The sequence below is a fragment of the Sapajus apella genome, unplaced genomic scaffold, assembly GCF_009761245.1.
Source record: "Sapajus apella isolate SASKATOON/1434 unplaced genomic scaffold, GSC_monkey_1.0 scaffold43, whole genome shotgun sequence".
NCBI lineage: Eukaryota > Metazoa > Chordata > Mammalia > Primates > Cebidae > Sapajus > Sapajus apella.
Window position 1 is genome coordinate 4,961,763 of NW_022436983.1, and position 24,158 is coordinate 4,985,920.

The 24,158-nt window shown below is 55.1% G+C and overlaps 1 protein-coding gene across 1 annotated transcript in view; it reads right to left on the reverse strand.

Moving 5' to 3' along the window:
- The window catches only part of CASZ1 (castor zinc finger 1), a 161,760-nt gene that overhangs the window by 117,597 nt on the left and 20,005 nt on the right, over positions 1-24,158 (reverse strand). Inside the window, exon 2 of the mRNA XM_032300366.1 lies at positions 7,017-7,173. The gene's annotated coding sequence lies outside the window, so the exon portion shown is untranslated. The remainder of the gene's footprint in view (positions 1-7,016; positions 7,174-24,158) is intronic.

Below are 24,158 nucleotides of genomic sequence, written 5' to 3' on the forward strand. Positions count from 1 at the left end.
TCAAAAAGCTTCTTATTTCACTCTGGGTAAAAGCCAGCGTTCCTGCAATGGCCTATCAGGCCTGCAGGATCTGTGGCCCCCCACCCTGACCCCCTCGACCTCAGATGGCATCTGCCCCTCACTCTGCTCCAGCCACACTGGTCTCCTTGCTTTGCCAACACGCCTCCAGGATCTCACACCTACTGTTCCCCTTGGCGGGAACGTTCTTCCTATAGATATGGATTAGGTTGGGTCACTCCCTTACTTCCTGTCTTCACCCAAATGTCACCATCGCAGTGACCCCTTCCCTGGGAGCCACATCTAAAATGACAAGCCATCCACCCACCCGCCCCGCCCACTCCCTATTCCATTCTCCAAAGCTGCTCTGGTTTTCTCCTTCCCGAGCGCCGACATCCATCACCCCCATTCTTCCTTTTTCTCATTCATCACTGGCCTCCCTCCATCCAAATGTAAACCTCACGAGGGCAGGATGTTGGCCTCTTCTTCGTTTCCAGCACCTGCAGTGACCACCTAAGTGTCGCCCGAAAATGCCCGATGAATGAATGGAAATGGAAAGTGAGTGGCCAGGGGTGACAGCTCAGGACTTGGACCACCACCTCTCCTGGCTCTGAACCCCCAAGGCTGAGCCCTGGCCAACCGGGTGGGCTCCTCAAGCGCCCAGTTCCTCTCCCCTGACCCTATTGGACCCCACACTTCCTCAGGCCTGCCCCCTAAACCCTCGTCCTAAGCATTTTCACTAGGACGCATTCCCAGGGTCTTCTGAGGGATGCCCCCGGGGACTCATCTCTGTGTCACCAGACCCCCGCCCCCAAAGCTGGGACCCACCCTGTCTCTGCCCGGAGAGCAGCTCAGGGTGGGACTCACAGCTGCTGCCAGGGCCCAGCTCAGCTGCTGGCAAACTCCTGGGCTTGGATTGTTTTGACTTGAGTCGGTGAAGCTGAAATATTGAGTCACAACGGCCCTAAACTTCATTACCAGCTCTTAACACAGATTACTAAGGGAAAAAAAGTTGCTTTTAATTGCTTTTCCCGATTAGCATTTCTGGAGAAGAAACTAGTGTTTAATTACACCTTTCCTCCTCTTACCCCGTTGGCCACGGGGGCCCCAACCCAGCTACCAGAGCCAGGCCCAGGCTCAGAAAAGCCCCTGCTCCTGAGGCAAGTCAAGGAGCTGGACCAGAGGGGAAACTCAGGTGGGGAGCAGGGGGGGAGCAACCCCCAGACTTTGGGGCAGAGAGCAAGCAGCAGTGGTGTGGGTGGGAGCGTGGGCAGCATCCGGGGTCCTGGGGAAGGCGGGCGGCAAGGGGACTGCTGGCTACCTCATGCCTTGGAGCAGTGGCTCTGGGGCTCAGGGCCTTAACCTAGACCAGGTCTATTCCTGGGTTGATTCCAGAACAAAAGAGGATGGGAAACCTGGCGGGACAAAGAGAGGAGGGGCTGGAAGGCCGACATGAGAAGATGATGCAGTCAGGACACCGGGACTCCTCCACGTGTGAGACCCGACATCACCTCTCCAATGCCAGCCTTTCTCACTGCAGGTGATCAGGGACAGAGGCAGGGCAGGGGCACTTCTCCCCTCGTCTGCCACATGGCATCAACCCTCCCAAATCCATGGGTCCTCCCATCCTTTGGAGCAACTGTGTCACCCGCTGAGAAGTACCCCGAGTAGCTCCAGACAGGGCAGGTGCTCCCAGCTCCTCCCAATCCCTCTTCCCTTGGACTGGTGCATGGCAGGACATGGGGGTTTCCTGCGTCTGCTCTGAAGGCATAGGGCATGGGGAGAATGGAGGAAGGAGGCCCAGGCTGGGGCATTGACACCATCAGGTGGAATGCTTGCCCAGATCAGAAACCAAGAAGATCAGTAACTTTTCCCAGACCAACTCCCGGCCACATCTCTGCCCAGCCCAAGGCGACCTTAGAGTCCACCCACCTTCTGGAGTGCCACATCATGGCGGGAGGTGGGGAACCCTCCTGCTCCCACCCCTCTGCATCTCCCACCACAGCTGCAGGCCCTGAAACTGCCAGCTTCACATCAGATCAAAGCCGTGGAGGATGGCATGAGAACTGTCCAGTCCAGTTAGGAGTGAAGGTCACGGATCTACTGTAGACCACAGAGGCAGAAAGCAGGAAAAACCTCCCACGCGTGCACAAATGCACACACCTGTCACCCGGGCACGCCCTACCCCAGGGCCGGCCCAGTGTTCCGAGGCTGGCAGACATGCCCAGGAAGACTGGCTGACACGCCCCTCGGAGCCCAGGCAGAGGCACCAGCTGCAGGCATAGGACAGCCCCACCACCCCCCTCAAGCCGCTGCCCACCTGCACTTCTGCTCTCTCCCGTCGCTGCCCCTGGAGGTCAGGCCTCCAGAGCCTCCTACAGGGCCAGGCTGCTGAGCCACACATTGCTTCCCACTGGGGACCTCCCTGACACACCCCCCACCCTCGCCCCTGCAAGACATCACCAGCCCTCCCTTCCTGTCACCCCCCTGGAGGTTAGGTCTCCAGTGTTCCTAGAAGGCTGGGCTGGCCCATATGGCTGGGAATACGTTGCCAGCAAGGGCAAGTGCTCACGGGAGCCTGCCAGCCGGCTGTGACAGCTTCATGCTCGCCAGCCAGGCCTCTGGCTTGCTCCTGGGCTACAAGGCAGTGCCCAGGGCGGCTCGGGGCCTGTCCGGGGGAGCTGGGATCACTGCTATCACAGCATTGATGCTGGGACTACCTGCCCCAACCTGGCCCTCACAGATAGTGTCAGGACCCAGGAGAGAGAGGAGCCTCACGTTAGAGGCCCTGGAAAAAGGGAGACTGGCCAGGGTCCCAGGCCAAGTGGGGCAATTCACACCTTTGCGAGTGGCAACACTGTTAGGATCCCTGCCGAGGGGTGGGGGCTGGAGGCTAGGCTGTTCCCATGGAAATGTGGAGGCCTCAGACGAACCCATTTGCCAGCCCTCCCAGCTCATCAATGAGGCTCTGCGTGACCCGGCACATGGAGAAAGGTGCGCACAGGTCACATTCAGAGCCGCAGCGAGAGGAACTGTCAATGTTTAGACCCAATCTCAGACCCAGCACAGAACCCAGGAAGCAAAGACACAAAGCTGGCTTCAGCACAGAGCTAGGGCCGAAGGGACAGTGTGTGTCCCGGCCTGCTCTCAGGCTCACTCCTGAAAACCGTGCTGGAGAGACGCCGTTCCTGCCATGAGGAGCCCGACCCATCAAACAAGCCTTTCTCTGCAGCCAGCATGGTTCCAAGATGCGCTTCTCCCCTCATGCATAAGACCTTATCCCTCTCACAGCCATGGGTCATTCTTGGTACTGTGGCTTTCAGGGGGCATGAGAGAGAGAAGATGCAGAGGCATGAATTGGGGGGCGCAGAATGCTGGAGTCATCCTGGGGTCCCCTCTTTTCCTTGCCCCGTTCAATCCATCAGTGAGTCCTGCTAACTGTCCCTCTACACACATACAGACTCTGACCCCTTCCCCACCTGCCCACCTCTTCCTCACCTCGCCGCCATCTTCTCACACCATCTGGCCTCCCTGTTTTTTCCCCTGGCAGCCCCAACTACCTTTTTAAAACAAACATCAGCTGGGCACAGTGGCTCATGCCTGTAATCCCAGAACCTTGGGAGGCTGAGGTGGGTGGATCACTCGAGGTCAGGAGCTCAAGACCAGCCTGGCCAACATGGTGAAACCCTGTCTCTACTAAAAATACAAAAATTAGCCGGGCATGGTGGCGCGTGTCTATAATCCCAGCTACTCGGGAGGCTGAGGCAGGAGAATCACTTGAACCCAGGAGGCGGAGGTTGCAGTGAGCTGAGATTGTGCCACTGCACTCCAGCCTGGGTGACAGAGTAAGACTCCATCTCAAAAAAAAAAAAAAAAAAAAACAACTCCTGGGTGGGTGCAGTGGCTCACGCCTATAATCCCAGCACTTTGGGAGGCTGAGGCAGTGGATCACAAGGTCAGGAGTTGGAGACCAGCCTGCCCAAGATGGTGAAACCCCATCTCTACTAAAAATACAAAAACAAAATTTAGCCAGGTGTGGTGGCAGGCGCCTGTAATCCCAGCTACTTGGGAGGCTGAGGCAGGAGAATCGCTTGAATCGAGAGGTGGAGGTTGCAGTGAGCCAAGATTGTGCCACTGCACTCTAGCCTGGGCGACAGAGCAAGACTCTGTCTCAAAAAACAAACAAACAAAAACCCATCACATCACTTTACCTCCCTGCTCAAACCCTGCAGTGGCTTCTTGTCACCCAAGTATAAAATCCCAGCTTCTCCCCCGGCACACAAAGCCCTGCACCTCCCGACACCCACCCTGTCCATGCCCGGCCAGTTGGCCTTTCTTTCCAGTCACTGAATGTACTACCTTAGGGCCATTAGGCTAGCTGTTCTCTCTTTCTAGAATATTCTCCTGCCTGCTCTTCAGTGGGCTGTCCACTTCCTGTCCTTCAATCAAAGCTAAATGTCACCATGTGCCTGAGAAACCTCCTCTGAGCAGCCCGCCAGGAGTGCCAGGCAGTCACCTCCCATCACCACCTCCTACTTCCATTCTCCGCTGGTGTCCTCCTTGTTCGTTTTGTGGGTTTGTTTCATGCTGCCTCCCCTACGGACTCCGTGAGAACAGAAACTGTCTTGTCCGCTCTGTTTTCTGGTGAGTGACTGGCAGACCCCAGACCCTCTTCTCTCTCTCTCTCTCTCTTTTTTTTTTTTTTTTTGAGACAGAGTCTTGCTCTGTTGCCCAGACTGGAGTGCAGTGGCATGATCTCGGCTCACCGAAACCTCTCCCTCCTGGGTTCAAGTGATTCTCCTGCCTCAACCTCCTGAGCAGCTGGGATTACAGGCATGTACCACCACGCCTGGCTAATTTTTGTACTATTAGTAGAGACGAGGTTTCACCATGTTGGCCAGGCTGGTCTTGAACTCCTGACCTCAAGTGATCTGCCTGCCTCGGCCTCCCAGAGTGCTGAGATTACAGGTGTAAGCCACCGTGCCCAGCCCCAGATTGTCCGTAAATGCTGGATAAATGCAATCGGCTCTTCCGCAGAGGAGCCAGAGATGGGGGGAATCTGAGCCAGACAGGGTCAGGCCTGCTGACCAGACCCGAGCACAGGCTTGCCCCCAGTCCACACTGGAGAGGCATGACAGCTCTGAGACCATGGGTCACCCCTGACACAGAGGACCCCCGCCTGCAGTCCAGCCTGGTCACTGGAAAGGGCTGAGGAGGGACTTGGCCATGACATTCTCTCTCAGAGCCCTTGGAGTTCCCAAGCTTCATTGTCATGGCCAAGACAGCCGATGCCAGGATACTGGCGTCCCACTGGACCTGTGGAGCCCATACCCCAGGCCAGCTGCAAATCCCAGCTTGCATGACCCCCGGGATCAACAGCGAGCGGAAACTTCGGAAAGGGAAAAACTAATGGGAGTGTTTTGCCCAGCCTAAGAAGAAAACAAAAAGCCTGTTACTGAGAACAGAGCAGGCAAGCATCCTCTCAGAGTGGGCTCCGCAGGCACTCTGACGGCCTCTTCATGGGCAGGGCATGGGGCAGGGCTGGGCAAGACCACCCTGAGGCTCGGATGCACTTGAGCCCGCATCCCAGGATTCATGATCATTGGGGAAGCAGAGTCTGCTTAGAACAGCTGGGAAGGTGTCAGAGGTGCAGGCGCCAGCGCCAAACCCAAGCAAGACTTCAGCACCACGAAACTGCCCCACGGCCTTTTCTAGGTGACAGTCTACATGGCCCCAGTGCTATCCAGGGGACAATGGCAGCACATCCTCAGTAGGACCGACCACCTGCAGGAGCGCGATCGCATTCTGGACACCAGGAAGAAGAGTCACAGCCACACGGTTGCCCAACCCCTCCACAGCCACCAAAGGCCGAATTTGCATCTGATTTGCAAATCTCTGGGCTGTATCCAGAGCTAGTTCCCGAGGAGGTATGGCCTGGATTCAGGCAGGTCTGCAGCCTCGGGGACCTACCAAACCCCAGTGGGCACCAAGGCACCCATCTCTGCAAGCGCTTCCTTCCTGCAAGTTCAAAGTCCGGGGCTGCCGAGCCTAGCCCCAGAGGGAGGGGCAGGACACACCTGCCCAGGGTGATCATGGGGAGGAAGAGCTCAGGTAGGTGAGCCAGGGCCGCTGGCTCCAGGCTGCCACAAACAGGAAGAGCCAGCCCCCAGCCTGGCCCTCCCCAGACATCCTCTAGGCCCTCAGCCTCCGCCACCTCCCCTGGGCCTTGCCCATGAACTTCATGAACACCCAATCCCTCTGGAATGGTTCCTTTGGGATCTCAAGAAAATACTGAATAATGACCAACATGCAATGAGTCACTCGCTGTGTGTCACGCCCTCACCCCAAGAACTGCCACGTTTGATACCTGCAGGTGAACATCTGACCCCTCCCTGGCATGAGTGGCCTGCCTTAGGCAAAGGGCTATTTCCAAGCCTGGGTCAAAAGGCACCTACAGCTTCTCCTCCACGAGGGTCCTACTGGGGCTGGAGGACCACCGAAGACACCCTCATACATCGTGCCAGGCCAGCTCCTACCACACACAAGCTCACAGCAGAGCAGCCTCCGGAGATGGAGAAAGGCTGGAACTACTGTCCGGCTCTGCTAAGATGAAGTTCCAACCTACTGCTTAGACCTGGGAGTGGCATCTGATGGAGAACGGTCCTTGCCTGAAAAGCCTGGGCACCACTGGCACCATTCAATGTCATACCATAGAAACACTGGGAAGATCCTTAAAAGCCCAGTTATGCCAACCTCTTTATTTCATGGGTGGGGAAACCGAGACCCAGAGAGTAAGTTGTAAGTCGATGGCAAAGCAGGTGCTCTGCTCCTGGGGGGGGCTTTCTGCTCCATCCCACACCTCCTTCATTTTCACAGATGGTGCTCAAGCTACCACTGTCGGGATCAGAGCCCACTGAGAAAGGTGAGTCTAGGCTCTGCATGGTCCGTACCCCAAGGAGCAACCCCCACACTGGCCACCCACGCTTCCTAGTGGCATCTTGGGAACCGGAAGCAGCTACCTTTGCATCCCAAGAGGCCAGGGTCCGAAGTCCATTCCAACACGCACCACTGGGGAGTTGCGAGAGCCCCTTATAAAGAAGGGGTCGATGGCTGTGGCAGCTGGGAGGATAGGTGGGAAGGTGGAGTCTTTGCCTTCAGTCAGCAAGGTCTGTGTGCCTACCAAAATGAGAGAGGGAAATGAAAAAACGGTTAGGCTACAGCCGACACCCACAGAGCCACCCCGCACGGAGGACAATGGAGGGTAAGGTTCCAGCAAGGTAAGAGATTCTCATTCCTGCCTGCCGATCAGCAGATGGCATTGCCACGGCACGTACCATGCCTGACTCTGCAACCAAGGCACCCTTGGCACAATTATTAGCCAATTGCTACGTAGTTGGTCCCACTTAATAAAAGAAGCAAACAGGTAGAAACAATACTGGGCCAATCAGGTGCCTCCCCTGGTAACACAGAAGGATCACACCCAAGGCTCGGCGTCCAGGGTGAAAGGTCAGGCCTGAACAGGGATCAAGCCAATACTGGAAACAGATCAGGCCCATGCAGCCAAACCAACCTCTGGGTTCCCGAGGCCTGCTCCCGCCACACCTTCCCTGCACAGGTTGGTTCCCAGCTGTTCCCCTGACCCCTGGGTGGCCTTCTGGGAGCCTCTAAAAAGGGAATCAACAGGTGTCTCTGCAGCAACCCAGGATGATGAATTTAATTTCTTCTGGTTTTCCTTCCCCACTTCCATTCTGCTGCCGTGCGACTCGCTTTCATAAAAAGAAGAGGGCGTGGGCCATACCCTGAGAGGGGGCTGCTGAGATTCAGCTGTGATAGGTGTTGGGACAAAAAAAAGGAGCCAAAGAAGGTTGGTGCCCTGTTACCGGCCACCTTTGTGTCAATTTAAACAAATATTGTGGTGTTTCCATGGTGATTCCTGTTTTGAATATCCACTACACTCACTTTTTAAAGGGCTTTTCCTGTTTGCGTTTCAACTTCAAACCTGTAAATATTTTCAGCATTTTTAGAAAAAAGGAGCCCATGTGCGTGCAAACACAAATACGAGACCCGGCGCGCGACCTCCCAGCCCCGGAAGCCGGGCCTCAGGATGTGAGCGTGGGGTGCAGAGAAGTCGGAGGGGGTGCTCGGTCCACTCTCCTGCCCACCCTGCCTAGGGAGCTGGCATCAGGAAGATTGCCACTGAAATCCTGGCCCCTTCCTTCTACCTTTGTGGGAAGATTGCAGCATCCACAGCAGCTCTGCGTTCCTAAAGCGTGTGAGCGGGCTGGGCCCGGCCTCTGCAGTGTGGCATGGTGTGGGCAGCTGCCCTGCAGATTCTCCAACTCGGCCCAACCCTCAGAGTCCCCAGAGGCCTCGCAGGAGTGCCCGAACCCCTCCCCTCCTGCCTCCCAAGGTTGGACCTGAGTGCGAGGGGGAGTTGGCTCTTTGAGGGTGAGGGCTTCAGCATCAGCTCTGCCCCACCTCGGCTGGGGCAATGCCACTGAGGCCAGCTCCTTGGGGGAGGCCATCAGAGATGGACAGCATCCACAGTCCAAGGCTTGGATCAGCCCAGCTCCCATCCCACCCCTTGGCCCCACACAGGGTTAACAGCGGGTTTCCTGGTTTCCATGGATTCCCGCCAGGCCCCTAATGTGAGTTTCGTGTGATTTGGGGGAAGTGGATTTCCTTTGTTTTCCAGTTTGGGAATATTTTTTTTCTTTAAAAAAGAGGAAAAAACACTTTAATGGAAACTTCAGGGCCACTGGGAGACTCACTCCTTTGGGCTCTGAAACTCCCCTGCCTGTCAGTTCAGAATGCCTCAAAGCCCTGGGCAGCCCATTCACCCACAAAATCCCTCTTGGCTGGGAGAAGGCGTGCCTCGGACCACATACACTCCTACTCCCAGAACGCTCATCTGCTGGGGGTCTCCACTCCGATATCCCATCAAAACGACCCCACCTAAAAGCCAGCATCTTACACCAGAGCTGACACGCCCCTCTTCCAGCTTTGTAAAACGGACATGTACATTTCCCCAGAGAAAAGGTCAAGAGAAACACTTCTACCTCCCCAGCTCCAGGCAAGGAACTGGCAAGCCCAGGGTCTGACCGCAGGCCAGCGGTGAGCAGCCTCAGTGTTCCACGTGCTTGGCTCGGGGTGGGGGGTTCCAGTTATGGAAGGAAAGGGGGTTTCAGGCCCTGGTGGGGCCCTTGTTGGGCCTCTTCCAGCGGAGAGAGGGGCCTGCCCAGGGCAGAGGGTGCTTCTCAGCTTTGGCAGCAAGAACCACTGAATAAAGGGTGTGGCCAGGCTGCCTCCTCCTCCCCCACAGTCTTCCCCATTCCTGCCATCCTCCAGCCCTGTTGGAGGCACCTCTGAACACATCTTCCAAGGGTGTGGCCTTGCTCCAGGACTGTCCCCAACCAAGTGGCCTGACCCACTTACCAAACCAGGGCACAGGCCCTGGGGCCTTCCATGCACTCAGGCTCTCCCACAGCACAGGCTGCAGGTGAGGAGTGCAGAGGCCGGGTCTCTCTGACCAGCGGCTCCAGGGTGAGGAGGTGAGAAGCGGAGTGAGCGTGCTTACAGAAATGACACCGGGCTGAGAACCGGAAGTCATGGGTCTGAGACCCAGTTCTGCTCCCGAAACTGCCACCGGGCCCTTCGACAAGCCGGCTCATCTCCCTAGGCTCGGTCTCCTCACCAGCCAAACCAAGATGATGCCTCAGTCTTCCCTCCCACCTCGCAGGCTGCACAGAGGATCAATGAGGGATGGGAAACAGCATTGACAAGCACTCTAGAAACGTCCAGAATCACCATCACCCTCTCCTTCCAAGCTTCTCCAAGGTAGCCTTCCGGAATCTACCTGGGGGGGCCCCCACACCCCTGCCTCTCCTCCTCCTCAGTCCTCCACAATGGCATTTAGATCCACACTGGACTAAAGTAATTTGTTCACGAGTCTGTCTCCACCACTGGACTTTTACCTCCTCAAGGGCAGAGACCGGGTCTGGGTGATCTATCTGTGCATCCCCGGCATTTAGCACAACAGCTGGGCCACCGTGGGCAGTGCACGTGTTGGTGGAACTGAACCAGTCCCTGACTCCATGTCAGACTCAGGTGTGCCCTGTGCAGCTCGGCCTCTCTTCTCGAACAGAACGTTCCACTGGCTGTTTTCTTTTTTTTGAGACAGAGTCTTGTTCGGTCGCCCAGGCTGGAGTGCCGTGGCGCCATCTCAGCTCACTGCAATCTCCACGTCCCGGGTTCAAGCAATTCTCCTGCCTCTGCCTCCCGAGTAGCTGGGAATGTAAGCACGCACCACCGCACCCGGCTAATTTTTGTATTTTTAGTAGCGACGGGGTTTCACCATGTTGTCCAGGCTGGCCTCAAACTCCTGGCCTCAGGTGATCTGCCCACCTCGGTCTCCCAAAGTGCTGGGATTCCAGGCGTGAGCCACCGTGCCTGGCCCTGTTGGCTGTATTCATGCCCCATCCTGTTTAGCAATTCCCTGAGCCCCAACCAGTCCTTGGTCTCTCCCGCTCCTCTGTTAGCCCCATGAATTAACAGCTCTCAGGTTCAAGGGAGCCCCTTAGTTACTTGATCCCCTCCAACCAATTCCAGTAAGAATGGACCAAGTGCCAGGCAGCACGCTGGGCCTAAGGGCACGTCGGTGCCTCTGCTCCCTGCCAATAGGCCTAAGTGAGAACTCATGGTATGAACCAATCAGATGCCTCCTCTCTGCCAAGTGCCCTATGTGCATGATCTGGCCAAATCTTTACAACACAAAGGCAGAAGTGGTTATGGTCCCCGTGGATAGATTAGGGAGGGCAGGCACTTCACACACAGCAACTTGCCAAAGGTCGTACCAGGCACAGGTGCCAAAGTCAGGCCTGGGCTGACGGGCTCCAAGGCCCAACTCGCTGAAAAGGTCATCCTCCTCTCCTCCCTGCAATCTCAACAGCTCCCCACAACTGACGCTCCGGCCCCTCCGGAATCTCGGTTCTCCGGCCTCAAAACAGGCCTGCACCTGTAGTGCCCCAGAGCCACCAGGCAGTGCTCACATGTCACAACCAGAGGCTCAGGTGCTTCCGGCCAGGCTGAAAAGGGGGGGAAGGTGAGGCCTATGGTAACACCCGGCGAGTAGGAGGCACCCCTGAACACATCTTCCAAATTGGGTCTTGGCTGTGGCCATGCCCACTGCAACCTGTCATCTGATGTGATGAGGACAAGGAAGCCACCTCCAGGCTAAGTCAGGAGGTCCTGTTGGGATAGGACAACTTCCATTTCTTCTTTCCAGATAAAGGGAAAGTGAAAGGGCTTTATCTTTGGGGGCGTGGGGCAGAGATTTCTGCTGCCTCCCCACTACAATGAACATGAGCCACCGAGGCTCTTCCAGGAGGAAGCAGAGCCAGAAAACCCCTTGATCTTCACCCAGGGGAATGTGGGTAGGGGGAGGCACCCATCACCTCCCCAAAGGAGGGGAGACACTGGGAAGTGAGGGGAAAAGATTTCTATCCAAGAGGGTACAGAGTGGAAGATCAGGCCAGGGTGGGGAGAGGACAGAGCGCTAATGAGCAGATTTCATAAACCACCGAATGAAAACACAAACACAGACGTGCGCATTGCCCAACTCCAGGGCTGTATGGAAAAGGAAAAAAAAAAAAAACAATAAAAAATCCACATCTTAATACAAAAATCCTCCACGATGTGTTGTGGCACGAAAGTGTTTTTCACTGCATTTTTCATCTGTGATCTCACACGGCCCACGACGGGTACGCCCAGCACGGCAGGTATTCGACGGTACACAAACACACACAATGAGGCCAAACCAGGGCAGTCAATATGCAAATCCGTCCAGGCCGGCAGCTCGAGGCTGCAGGGGACCTCCGGTGACGGCCTCATTGGCCCTGTACGTGGGACACTTTACATGTCTGAGGGAGGAACAAATGGGACAAGAATGCAGCTCAAGTGCAAGGAAACATGGCAGGTTCTGAATTCGCAGAACCCTGCCAGCGGAGCTCCCAGCCAGCGGCTTATGCACCCCTTCTGCACTTTTAGTACTGTCCACTGTCCTGCTGCCGGCGGGGGACAGGGAGCGGACCCACGCCCCAGAGGCCCCCTCCTCCGGATCATTCACTCCACGGTTACTATCTGTCTCCTTTCTGTTCCACCCCTCCCCCCTTTTAATTGTTGGATGAGTTTACAGAGCTGTGTGCCAAAAACAATCAACTCCAGGGAACAGAGTTATACAAAAAAGGGCGTGTCGCCAGAGGGAGACGGATATCCATGGAAACCACCACCTTTTCACAGCAACCTAGGTGAAGCTTGGGTGAGGGGACGTGTGGGGACTGGGGAGACACGCTCCACTCAGAACAGGGCCCCAGAAAATGCAGGGGTCACTGATGATCTATCTGAGGGAGCTAAATACCGTGCAGAGGGTTAGAAAGTGGAGTCAGTCACAAAACACACGTTCAGCACGTGCACACACTCACACACACACCACTCTGCCAGATCACTGGGCAGCAGGCCACCATGGTTAAGCACACAGACTCAGGAGCCAGACTGCCCAGGGAGGAATCCAGGCTCTGCCACTCACAAGCTATGTGGCTCTGGGTTAACGATGTTAACCTTTCTGTGCCTCAGTTTCTCCATCAGTAAAATGGGGATAATGATAGTTCCTTTGCATACGATCATGAGGATTAAATGGCTTCTCACGTGTAACTTGCTGAGGACAGTACCTTGGACCAAGTCCCCTAGAGCCACCAGACAGGGCTCAGACACCACAACCAAATGCTTAGGTGCTTCTGGCCGGGATGAAGGTGGGGGGAAGGTGAGGCCTGTGGTAACACCCGGCCAGCGGGAGTGCCAGCGAGCAGGGACTTTACAGCACCACATAGTAGGTGCTGTCAAGCATTTGATAAATCAATCACAAAGCCTAAACGCAGAGAAAGAAAGGTTTCTAAACCCTGTCACAGAAGAGGGAAATGACAATAGTTCATGTTTATTAAGCATTGTGTGCTCAGGATTTTAATATGTGAATGCATGTAGCCGTCACAAATTAATATCTATAACCTTCGATGAAGTAGATGATTATCTCAACTGGAGAGTGGAGGGTTGAAGAACTGGGACCCAGAGAGGGATGTGCCCCATCCAAGGTCACACACAGGAACATGATTTAACCCCAATTGCCTGATGCCTCGTCACCACATGGCTTACTTAGTAAGGTGGGTGGGGAGGGAGCAAGGGAGGGAAGGGCATTCAGGAGTTCCTCTTTCCCGACTGGCCTCAGAGGCAGAGCGGTGGAACCTAGAATCGTTCTTCCCAAACTTCGCAAGGAAAACAGAAAGCCCCTGCGCCCGTGACTGCTGGTGGAAGGAACGAGGAGTGGGGAAAAGATGGGGTGGCCAACAGGCCTGGGCGTCCGCATTCCTCATGCGTTCCAACCCCAGTCCTGACCCCAGGAGACCAGCGATGTCCTCTGACCCTTGCCTCTACCCAGGCAGGCATCTCCAGAATCAGGAAGTCCTGGAGGGCAGACAGCAGAGCTTGGGCCCCACCTCCCTGAGATGGAGGCCCAAAGCCTGGGACAGGCCCTATTTCCAGGTCACAGCCCTGTAAACAGCCTGATTTTCCACCTTCCCAGAACCAGGCAGATCTCTGGAGAGGACAGGGTGGGGGCGACGGGAGCACAGGCCTCCCCTATTGCAAAGCCAGGGCCAGGGAGGCCGGGGAAGCAGGGAGCCGGAGGAGTCAGTGGTGCCTGCCCCGAGAGGTCTGGTCCACACCTGCTGGGAGACCAGGCTTGGTGGCTCAGCCCTTTCTGCCATCGACAACCCAAAGTCATTCAGATATTTCCTCTCTCACTTGCTTTTTAAAAAAAATTTAATGTTCTCTATAATTCATCCATCCCAGAAGATAATCGATAGAGCCCGTAATGAAAATCTGAGCCATATTTTATGACCCGCTGCGAGCAGAAAGGGCCACATCAGCAGGTCCGGTTGCGGCTCCCCGTCTCCGTCTTGCCCACCGCCCTGGGGATCACTTCCCCTGCTGGCCCTGCTCACAGCCCTCGGCCCAAGACCCTGGCATCACCCCAGCCTCCCAACGCCCACTCCAACCCTAGCCACAGGAGGGTCACCCACCACTGCAAGGTCTTCCTGGAGCAGGCCCCAGACCTGGGACCCCAGCCCCCACCCTGGGATCTCACAAGTGTCTTGACTGAGTCAGGGCCCTTCTGGGAGCTGGAAGACCCTCACAGGAGCGGGAGGCCTGCACAGGACTCAGGGAGCCAGGCCCGCCTCCGCCATGCTGCTCCCCAGGGGGCAGGCCATTCTGCTCTTAGGGGGGCTCCCTCAGGGGCCCCCGGGGGTGTATCTTGCTCAGGGCAGGGAGGGTCATTATTGTTCATTTGCTTGCTTGTTTTTGAGACAGGGTCTCACTCTGTCACCCAGGCTGGAGTGCAGTGGTGCAATCTCCGCTCACTGCAGCTTCCGCCTGCTGGTTTCAAGCGATTCTCCTGCCTCAGCCTTCCAAGCAGCTGGGATTACAGGTGCTCACCACCACACCCAGCTAATTTTTGTATTTTTAGTAGACACGGGGTTTCGCCATGTTGGCCAGGCTGGTCTTGAACTCCTGACCTCAAGTGATGTAGATGGCTCAGCCTCCCAAAGTGCTGGGATTAGAGGCGTGAACCACTGCACCTGGCCTACTGTTCATCTTCACTCCCTCAACCAAGGCCCTCCTCTCCCTAGACTCCAGCCCTCTGGGGTGAAGGGTGAGGAGGAGGCACCCTGGAGGGGTTCCCCAGCGTGCTGGGGGGAGCAGCCCCTCCTGCCCAGCCAGAGCCCACTGTAGGGGAGGGGAGGCAGAGTCCCGGCCATTGCCCTGGCATCACCACTGAGAACCAATCAGTCAGCCAGGCTTGCTCTTCCCAGAATCCCTCATTGCCTGGCACCAATCAGAGAGCACCAAGGGCAGGTGCCAGGAGGCGGCAACTCCTGGGACCAATCAGAGCCCAGAGGATGCATCAATCTCCCAGGAACGACAACTCAAGCCGAGCTAGGCACGGTGGCTCACGCCTATAATCCCAACGCTTTAAGAGCCTGAGGTGGGCAGATCACTTGAGGCCAGGAGTTCAAGACCAACCTGTCCAACATAGTGAAACCCCATCTCTACTAAAAATACAAAAATTAGCCAGGTGTGGTGGCAGCACCTGTAATCCCAGCTACCCAAGAGACTGAGGCAGAAGAATCGCTTGAACCCAGGAGGCGGAGGTTGCAGAGAGCAGAGATCGTACCACTGCACTCCATCCTGGGCGACAGAGCAAAACTCCATCTCAAAAAAAAAAAAAAAAAAAAGAAAAGAAAACTCAAGCCGATAAGAGAATGTGATTCAGCCACACTAGGGAGCACTATGCAGCCCTTAAGAGACACTTAGCAAAGTGGGAGATGGTTCAGTGAAAACACTCCAGTGCCGTGGAGGATGCTGTCCCACGCGGCAGCCATTGGCCACATTCGGCTACTGAGCACCAGACATGCAGACAATGTGACTAAGAAACTGAATTTCCAATATTCTTTTACTTTAATGAATGAAAGTTTAAAGAAGCTAGAGGTACTGTATTGGATAGCACAGGTTTAGATAGATAACTCATCAGTGTAAAAATTTTAAATGTCTATTATCCCAAGATAGTGGGAACAGTCATTATTAATGATAATAACAGGAACAGAAATCATTAATTTTTTCTTTTTTTTGAGATGGAGTCTTGCTCTGTCACCCAGGTTGGAGTGCAGTGATGTGATCTCTGCTCACTGCAACCTCCACCTCCCAGGTTCAAGCTATTCTTCTGCCTCAGCCTCCCGAGTAGCTGGGATTACAGGCATGGGCCACCATGCCTGGCTAATTTTTGTATTTTTAGTAGAGATGGGGTTTCACCATGTTGGCCAGGCTGGTCTCGAACTCCTGACCTCAGGTGATCCGCCTGCCTAGGCATCCCCAAGTGCTGGGATTACAGGTGTGAGCCAGCACACCCAGCCATATATAGTATTTAAGGGTGCTATGTGCCAGGTTCAGTGCTAAGTATTTTATGTATGGATCATTACCCTAAATCAAGGACCAGCCTGCAAGATATATTCCATTAGTATTCCCACTTGACAGATAAGGAAACTGAGGCTGGGAAATGTTGGGTGACTTACTCAAGGTCATACTGCTGGGTGGCAAAACCAGGGATTATGGGCCGGGCACGGTGGCTCATACCTGTAATCCCAGCACTTTGGGAGGCCGAGGCGGACGGATCACGAGGTCAAGAGATCGAGACCATCCTGGCCAACATAGTGAAACCCCATCTCTACTAAAAAAATACAAAAATTAGCTAGGCACGGTGGCGCGTGCCTGTAGTCCCAGCTACTCAGGAGGCTGGGGCAGGAGAATTTGCTTGAATCCGGGAGGCGGAGGTTGCAGTGAGCCGAGATCGAGCCATTGCACTCCAGCCTGGCGCCTGGCAAGAGAACGAGACTCTGTCTCAAAAAAAAAAAAAAAAAAAAAAAAAACCAGGGATTATGGCCAGGTCTTTCTGTCTCCCTAACTCACAAAACACATTTTTAAATTCTTTTCTTTTCTCTCTCTTCTCTTTTTGAGATAGGGCCTGGCTCTGTTACTCAGGCTGGAGGGCAATGGCATGAACTCGGTTCACTACAGCCTCCACCTCCTGGGCTCAAGTCATCCTTCCACCTCAGCCTCCCAAGTAGCTTGGACTACAGGTGCACACCACTATGCCCAGCTAATTTCTGTATTTTTTTGTTGAGACAGGGTTTCACTATGCTGCCCAGGCTGGTCTCGAACTCCTGAGTTCAAGTGATCTGCCCTCTTCGGCTTCCAAAAGTGCTGGGAGTACGGGCGTGTGCTGTCAAACCTGGGTGACAGTCTTTTCTTCATACCTTTTTTTTTTTTATTTTTTTATTTTTCAATGCACCATGAGTATGAGTTATCAGGGAGAAAATATATATTTTTTAAAAGACCCTAAGAGGAGGCAATTCCTTTTTTCGTAGCAACAGAGTGTACAGAGGGGATACTGGCGCCCCAGTCAACTGAGCCCCCAGCTGTGGTGTAGGGAAAGGAGCCAGCAGTGCGGTCCCAGGCCCCCTCTGCCCTGCATGCTCCCACTGCCCAGATGACCCGCACCCGGGAGCCCCGAGCTCACAGATGATGCTGGGCCAGCCATTCTCCGGCAGCCAGGCCACCAGTGGGACCCAACTTCCTCCCAGCCCCACCCTGAGTCAGTTTCTGACAGGTTTCTCTGCAGTTTTGCAATCATTACCTAGCTCTACATCTTAAAGACGGCAGCAAGCCATGGGGCCATCTGCAATGTCAGCCCACACCTCTTTCACTTTGGACCACCCTTTCTCTCTCCCTTCCAGAAAAGCCAGTGCTCTCAGGATAGTGAGGAACGCTGTGCCAGCAACCCCAGCCCCAGTCCCACTGTCCGCCATGGCATGTGCAAGGAGAGACGTGCTTTTCCCAGGAGTGGCCACTGCCCCCAAGCATCTCCTCCTGGGATTGCATCTAGGTTCAAAACAAGGCGGACAAAGACAATTCCCTTGAAACATCAATGATGCGAGGTCAGGAGTTCGAGACCAGTCTGGCCAACATGCTGAAAACCCGTCTCTACTAAAGATACAAAAAATTAGCCGGGAATGGTAGTCCATGTTTAATATTCCAGCTACTCAGGTGGCTGAGGCAGGAGAATCACTTGAACCCTGGAGGCGGAGGTTGCAGGGAGCTGAGATGGTGCCATTGCACTCCAGCCTAGGTGAGGGGGTGAGACTCCGTCTCAAAAAAGAAAAAAAATAAAGGTGATTGATGAAGGCAGAACAGCCAGAAATCGGGGCAGGGAAGGTCCCTAGCGGCACCTGCTTTTCATCTACAGCCCCAACCTGGGGATGCGGGCTAGGGAGCAGCTGCCTCACTTGGTCTGGCTTCCATGTCAGCTTGTTTTTCCCCTGAGAGGCACAGATTGTTCTGGTTTCAGGCAGGTTGGGGAGGTGTGGGGAGGAGACAGGATAAATGTCCTTACTTAGAAGTTTTTTGATTATGGATTTTGGTTCCCTCCTGTCTGCAGTTCTCCGCCGTTTCCCATCTACCTTCAGTTTCCCTTGGATTTCTATATTTATTTTTGGGGTTGGTTTCAGGTGTTTCTAGGTTATCAAACAATCAGCCCTGTGAGGTACGCTGGGTGTTTCCAGAAATTACATCACAAAAAATCATGCAATTAAAGTGAAGGGAAAAAAACATAGCTGTTGCTTAATTTTGTATTTTAATTAGCGCCTTATTGTAAACGGAGACTTTAAAAATGGAGGAACCTCGTAAAGCCAGTAAACAAGTTTTTCTAATGAATTAATTTCACCTCTTTCCTCCTCCTCCTCCTCTTCTTCCTCCTCCTCACCAGCCCGTCACCCTCTAGATTTTCTCTGGGCCCTTATTTTCTTTCTTGTCTTTTTTTTTTTTTTTTTTTTTTTTGTAAAGAGTTTTTCTTTTTTTACCCAGGCTGGAGTGCAATGGCTCAGTCTCAGCTCACTGCAACCTCTGCCTCCAAGTTCATGCAATTCTCCTGCCTCAGCCTCCCGAGTAGCTGGGATTACAGGCATGCGCCATCACACCCATCTAATTTTGTATTTTTAGTAAAGACAGGGTTTCTCCATGTTGGTCAGGCTTGTCTTGAACTCCCGACCTCAGTTGATCTGCCTGCCTCAGCCTCCCAAAGCGCTGGGATTACAGGCGTGAGCCACCAAGTCCGGCCTGCCCCTTATTTTCTATTCTACTTCTTGATCTTTGCTCAACACATATGAGAAAAAAGAACATCCCTGAAATAAAATTGGGAACTGCTTGGCACCCCGGACTCCCCCTGGAGCCCAGCTTCCAGCCTTGATGGTGAGGACACCTGCTGAGGACCCGGCATGAAGTCGGCCACGGCAGTCCCTTGTCCCGTCCCAGCCCTGTTTGCTGCCGCCAAGCCCCTCCTGACCGACCCCCAGGGACCTCCCCACTGCTGTCTGTGCCCTGATATCAGCAAAGGACAGAGAGACAAGCCGGGAGCAGCACTGACTGCCAAGGCAACGGTGAGAGGGTGGGAGCACGTGACAGCCCGGGGGAGCCTGTAGGAACAAGGTGAGGAGACCTGGAGAGAGAGGGAGGCTCAGGCGGGCCCTGTTGTGAAACCTAAGACACCTCTGGTTGCCTGCAGGAAGGAGGAGAAGGGGCACGGGAGGGAGAGAGAAGAGGCAGCCTGGAGCTAGGGAGAGAAGCTGAAATGAGAAGGGTCTGCCCAGGCCACATCACAGCTGGGAGAAAGAACGCACCCATCAGTCCCAGGCACCCCCCGAGGGCTAGCCCCAGGCTGCTGCCATTGGCCACATGCCCCGCTGGTCTAGAGTTCTGCTCCTTCCCCATAGAAACTTCCCAGCTTCAAGGGAGGAAGTGGATTGGTCTCTTTCAGCCTTGTTTCTGGGAGGGAAGGCTGAGGACCAGGTGTGAGAATCCTCAGGGGTCTCACACACCCCGAGGGCTGAACATGGAGAGAGGAAGGGTCAGAGGGCGTCCCTGCTCTCTGCCCAGTCCTGCCATCCTGGGAAGGGGAGCACATCTCTGGATATTCTCCCAGAGGGAAGACCCCGGCAAGCTGCCTCTGCCCCACATGAAGAATGGTCACCACTGTGTACCTTAATGTCCCTGTTCCCTGGGGAGCACGCGGACCCTCCTGTGACCCCAGAAGCTCAGCCCGGTGGAGGAGGGTGGAGTGTCCACCTGAGTGCCACACGGGCGCATGCCTCCTCCCTAATGCTGTCATCTAAACCAACGCAGAGACCCCGTAAAGGAACAGGTTTGCTTTACAGACTCTCTCCTGGGGCAGAACCCCACACTGGCCACTTTTACTTTGAGCATGAAGAGCTGTGCAGGTGGGCTCAGAAGGGCTGCCCTTGCCCTCTCCCTCCCACCTCCTCCCCCTTGCCTCTGACTTAAAGCCCAATCTGGGACCTCTCCCTGCCATTACAGCAGGTGGCCTCACGACCACATGGCAGAGGATGGGGCTCCCGCAGGCTCTAGAACACCTGGTGGCAGAATCCTGGCCCCCACTCACTAAGATTCCCACAGAAAGGAAGGAGGGGAGGAAGGAAGGAGCGAGGAGAGGAAGGGGCTGGGTGCCCGTGTCATCGAGCACCGGTGGGAACCCAGACCCAAGCCCACGACAGATCCTGCTCGGTGCAGCTTCAATCAGGGGGGAAAGCTCCCATCAAACATAGGCTGGGCAGGGATGTGGGCACTGAGATTAGGGATTTGGAAAACCATCTGAGGAACCCGGCCTGGGAAGACAGCAGCAGGATTTAATACCTTATCCTGGCTGTCTGGTAAACACCCTGAGCCATCCTCACACTCCGTTAGGCAGCCTCGGATCTTCAGGTGTGTCGGCGACGGGCAGGTAGAGACAGAAGTGGGCAGAGACAGGAAGGGAGGGAGTGTGGGCTGGGGAGGGGGCGGGGGTGGAGCTGGCCTGGGAGGATCCGATGGGTGGCAGCCAAGCCAGACAGTCAGTGAGACAGCTGACAGGTGCTAGGGAGTGGGGCCCGGGAAGGGAACGGGCGAGTGGGGATCCCGAATGGGGGTCTCCCACACCCCAGGAGCTGAACGTGTTAAGAGGAAGGGTCAGAGAGTTGTGGGCAGGCCTTGGGCTTCCAGCTTCTTGGGGTACCTGGTGGGGGGACACTATGGATCGGGCAACAGCCTCCCCCAAACCAAGCAGGATGAGGCAGCAGGTGGGGGTTCCACCTTCCAGGGGAGGCTGTGGTCAGACTGGACAGCATCTGTGTGTGTGCTTGTGGGTTACCCTGTCCCCAACTCTCACACACACATCCCATGCCAAAAAGCAACCCAAATCACTCCAAATGGAGCTTCCTTCTAGTCCAGGCTGGGGCTACCCTGTGCGGAGAAGCAGCTGCAGGGCGGGAGCAGCCCTGTGGCTGCTCAGAGGGGCCTCACCTCTCCAGAGATGGGCTGGGGAGATCCAGAGCAGACGAGTAGAAAAAGAAGCATCTGGGGGTCCTGGCAGCTCCATGTGGTGGTCCAGGGCAAACCGCCTTAGCCCTGACCCCATCACAGAGGTGGGACGTGAAGGAGGGGGCAGGCACTCCTGGTGCCTGGCCCACAAGGGGCACTGCGCTAATCTCGTTTTCCCATTTCCGTCTGCCTGTGGATTCATCAGAGTTTGGGTGGAAATCCACCTGGGGTGTCCCCACTGCCTGACACCGTCGCTAAATCCTCGGGTACACATGGCGCACCTCCCGACTTTCGGAGACTTGGAAACCATTTCAAAAGCTAAACAACGTGCCACTTTCAAATGTTCTCACCTCTGACTGCTTTCGACAGCACACTTTCAAATCTGCCCTGGCCTTGGCCGCCTTCATCAGTCACGGGCCTCCCTCTCTGTCCCTGAGATTAGGGATTAGGAAAAAATCCCACCACCAGAGCCTCCTATGGAGCCTGCAGAGGAAAAGCAGGGGTTCCTGGCCTGTTGCAGGGCTGGGTTTAGAGTCCTTCGCCTTCTGCACATTCCTGAAGCTCCATGATCCCAAGAAATCCCATCCACAGTCCCCCAGTCCAAAAGGATCACGAGGACGCCAAGATGGAGACCTTTTCTGCTCCATTAACAACTGCGAAGAGCTCTGGCCCTGCCACTAGAGACTGGCCCAGTCCCTGGTCATCTCCCACAGCCTGAGTCAAGGAAGACCCCTCTCGTCCCCAGATGTGACCCTGTAAGACCTAGATGAACCACCAGGAGAGGCTGGAGGCCTGAGGCCTCCCTCCTCTGCCCCAGCGCCAAGTTCCCTACAACCCATAAGCACAGTCTTGACGCTCAGTCAAGCGAATGGATCCCCAGGGGTCTCCTGCAACCATCTCTGTTCCAGCTTCTCTTCCCGACTCCTCCAGTCTCTCCACTCTACTCTGGCCCTGCCAGAATCAACAGTTTAAATCTTTGTACGAAACACACATGCAACACCCAAACAAGGGAGACTGAGAGAACCTCACCGGACCCAGGGTTGGGGCTGGAAACCAGTGACACCGGCTTACCGTTTTCCCCGCACCAGGCAGTCAGCCAGAAAACCCTGGGCAGTACACACCGCAGGCTCCGCCAGACATTAGAACACTTGTTCGGTTCCCTACCCTTTGGAAGCCGGGCCCCCAGTGCATCGCTCTGGGCCATTGCTGCCGATAATTTTTCAGAGATAAACAAACCGGTTTGGATAAAACAAGATCCAACCTGAATTCTTCACCCAAAGCTCAAAATGAAACTCCCCTATCACCCCTTTCCTTCCCTTCTCCGCCTACCTAGAACCATCATCCACTTCCCTCCAATTCAGACAATTTAGTGTTTTTTTTTTTTTCCCTTTTACTAATTCAGTCCTGGCTGGGCGCGGTGGCTCACGCCTATAATCCCAGCACTTTGGGGCCGAGGTGGGCAGATCTTCTGAGGTCAGGAGTTCGAGACCAGCCTGACCAACATGGTGAAATCCTGTCTGCACTAAAAGATACAAAAATTAGCCGGGTGTGGTGGCAGTGCCTGTAATCCCAGCTACTCAGGAGGCTGAGGCAGGAGAATTGCTTGAACTGGGAGGCGGAGGCTGCAGTGAGCCGACATCACGCCTCTAGTTTTTGGGTTCCTAGACACTACAGTGTCTAGGACCATTGGCTCCATGTGAAAGATGCCGGGGCTTGAGAAAGTCCTGCCCAGTTCCTCTAGTACGCCTGGGTTGGAAGGGAGAAGGAGAAGGTGGGACCTCAGCTGGGTTGCTTTCAGGCCTAGATCTTCTTCCCTGGTTCCTTTTGGGCTCAAGGTCTCTCCTCCATGCTCTGATGACCTCTTCAATCTTCAGCCCCTTTGCAAGGGGATGGGTGTGAATGGGACCAGACCAGCTGGCCTACTCGCCCGCTCTAAGCACAGAGGGTAGGGGTGCTCAGTTACCTTTTGGGGTTCAGCAGGTTAATAGAGGCCCAATGTCAGGACAGGAAGGAGGCCAAAGGGCAGAGAGGAAAGATGAAGCCCGGAGCTCTGTGGCCACGAGTGTCTCTCTACCAGCTCTGTGTGTGACATGCCGCCTACACGAGGACTCATTCATGCCTGACATACCCTCACCCATCACCCCGTCCCAACCAATCAGGCCCCCAAGGACCCCCGCCCCGGCTTCTCCGTCTGACACTGTCTGCTTCCTGCCCTGAGCTTGCCTGGAACCTCCGCCAGGGCTCCCGCCTCCCAGGTCCCCATCAGTGGGGTCTGCTCGGTTCCTGTAGCTAATTTACACCCGTCAGGGTTTAAAATAGCAGAGGCATAAATGAAAAGTCCAATTTCTTCAAATTTGCATTGTAAAACCATCCTTCAACTTCCTTGAAATAAATTTTACTATTTTATTAGTGCAAACAAAATGGTAATAAAACACTAATACAGCGTCTTGTATCCAGGGGAAGAGCTAAAATTAACATAGAGCGAGCAGTGTTTGCTATTACATTCAATTACCTTTTTACTTGAGATTTACATTCTCATCCCCTTAATCTCCATAGTAGTGCCTTCAAAATCATTCCTCCCAGGCTCTGCCCTTCCCAAGCCCCCACAGCTGGAAGCCAGGCCTCTGGCCCAGATGGCGCTCACCCCGGGCATGGAGCCTGCCCCTTTCTCCACAGCTGCCTCTTGTCACAGGGTACCACTTCTTTCCCCTGCTCGTAATTGTCTCGCGTCTCGGCCTCTCAGTACTCGGCAAGTTCACACCAGAGGGCTCTGACACGAGACACATCCAGACAGGCAGTGATCAATGAGCAGGTGCACGGGGCTCAGGCTGGGGGCACTGCCCGCTGAGCCTGCAAAGGCTCTCCCTGGTACCAGCTAGGGGTGGGAGCTCCTGGGAGCCCTGGGGAAACTGGCATCTCTGGTTTGACAGGTTGTGGGAGAGGGCTGGCTGCATGACACAGCTGTGGACTCCAGACGGTGGCAGGAAGCTCCAGCCATCCTGAAGTGGAAAGGGGTGATGGCACTGCCTGGGCCAGCCCTCTTGCTCTTCAAGCCCATGTCCTGGGATGTGGCTGCTTGCCAGGGATGGAGATGGGGCTAGAATCACCTCACCTTCTCACCATCTAGTGCC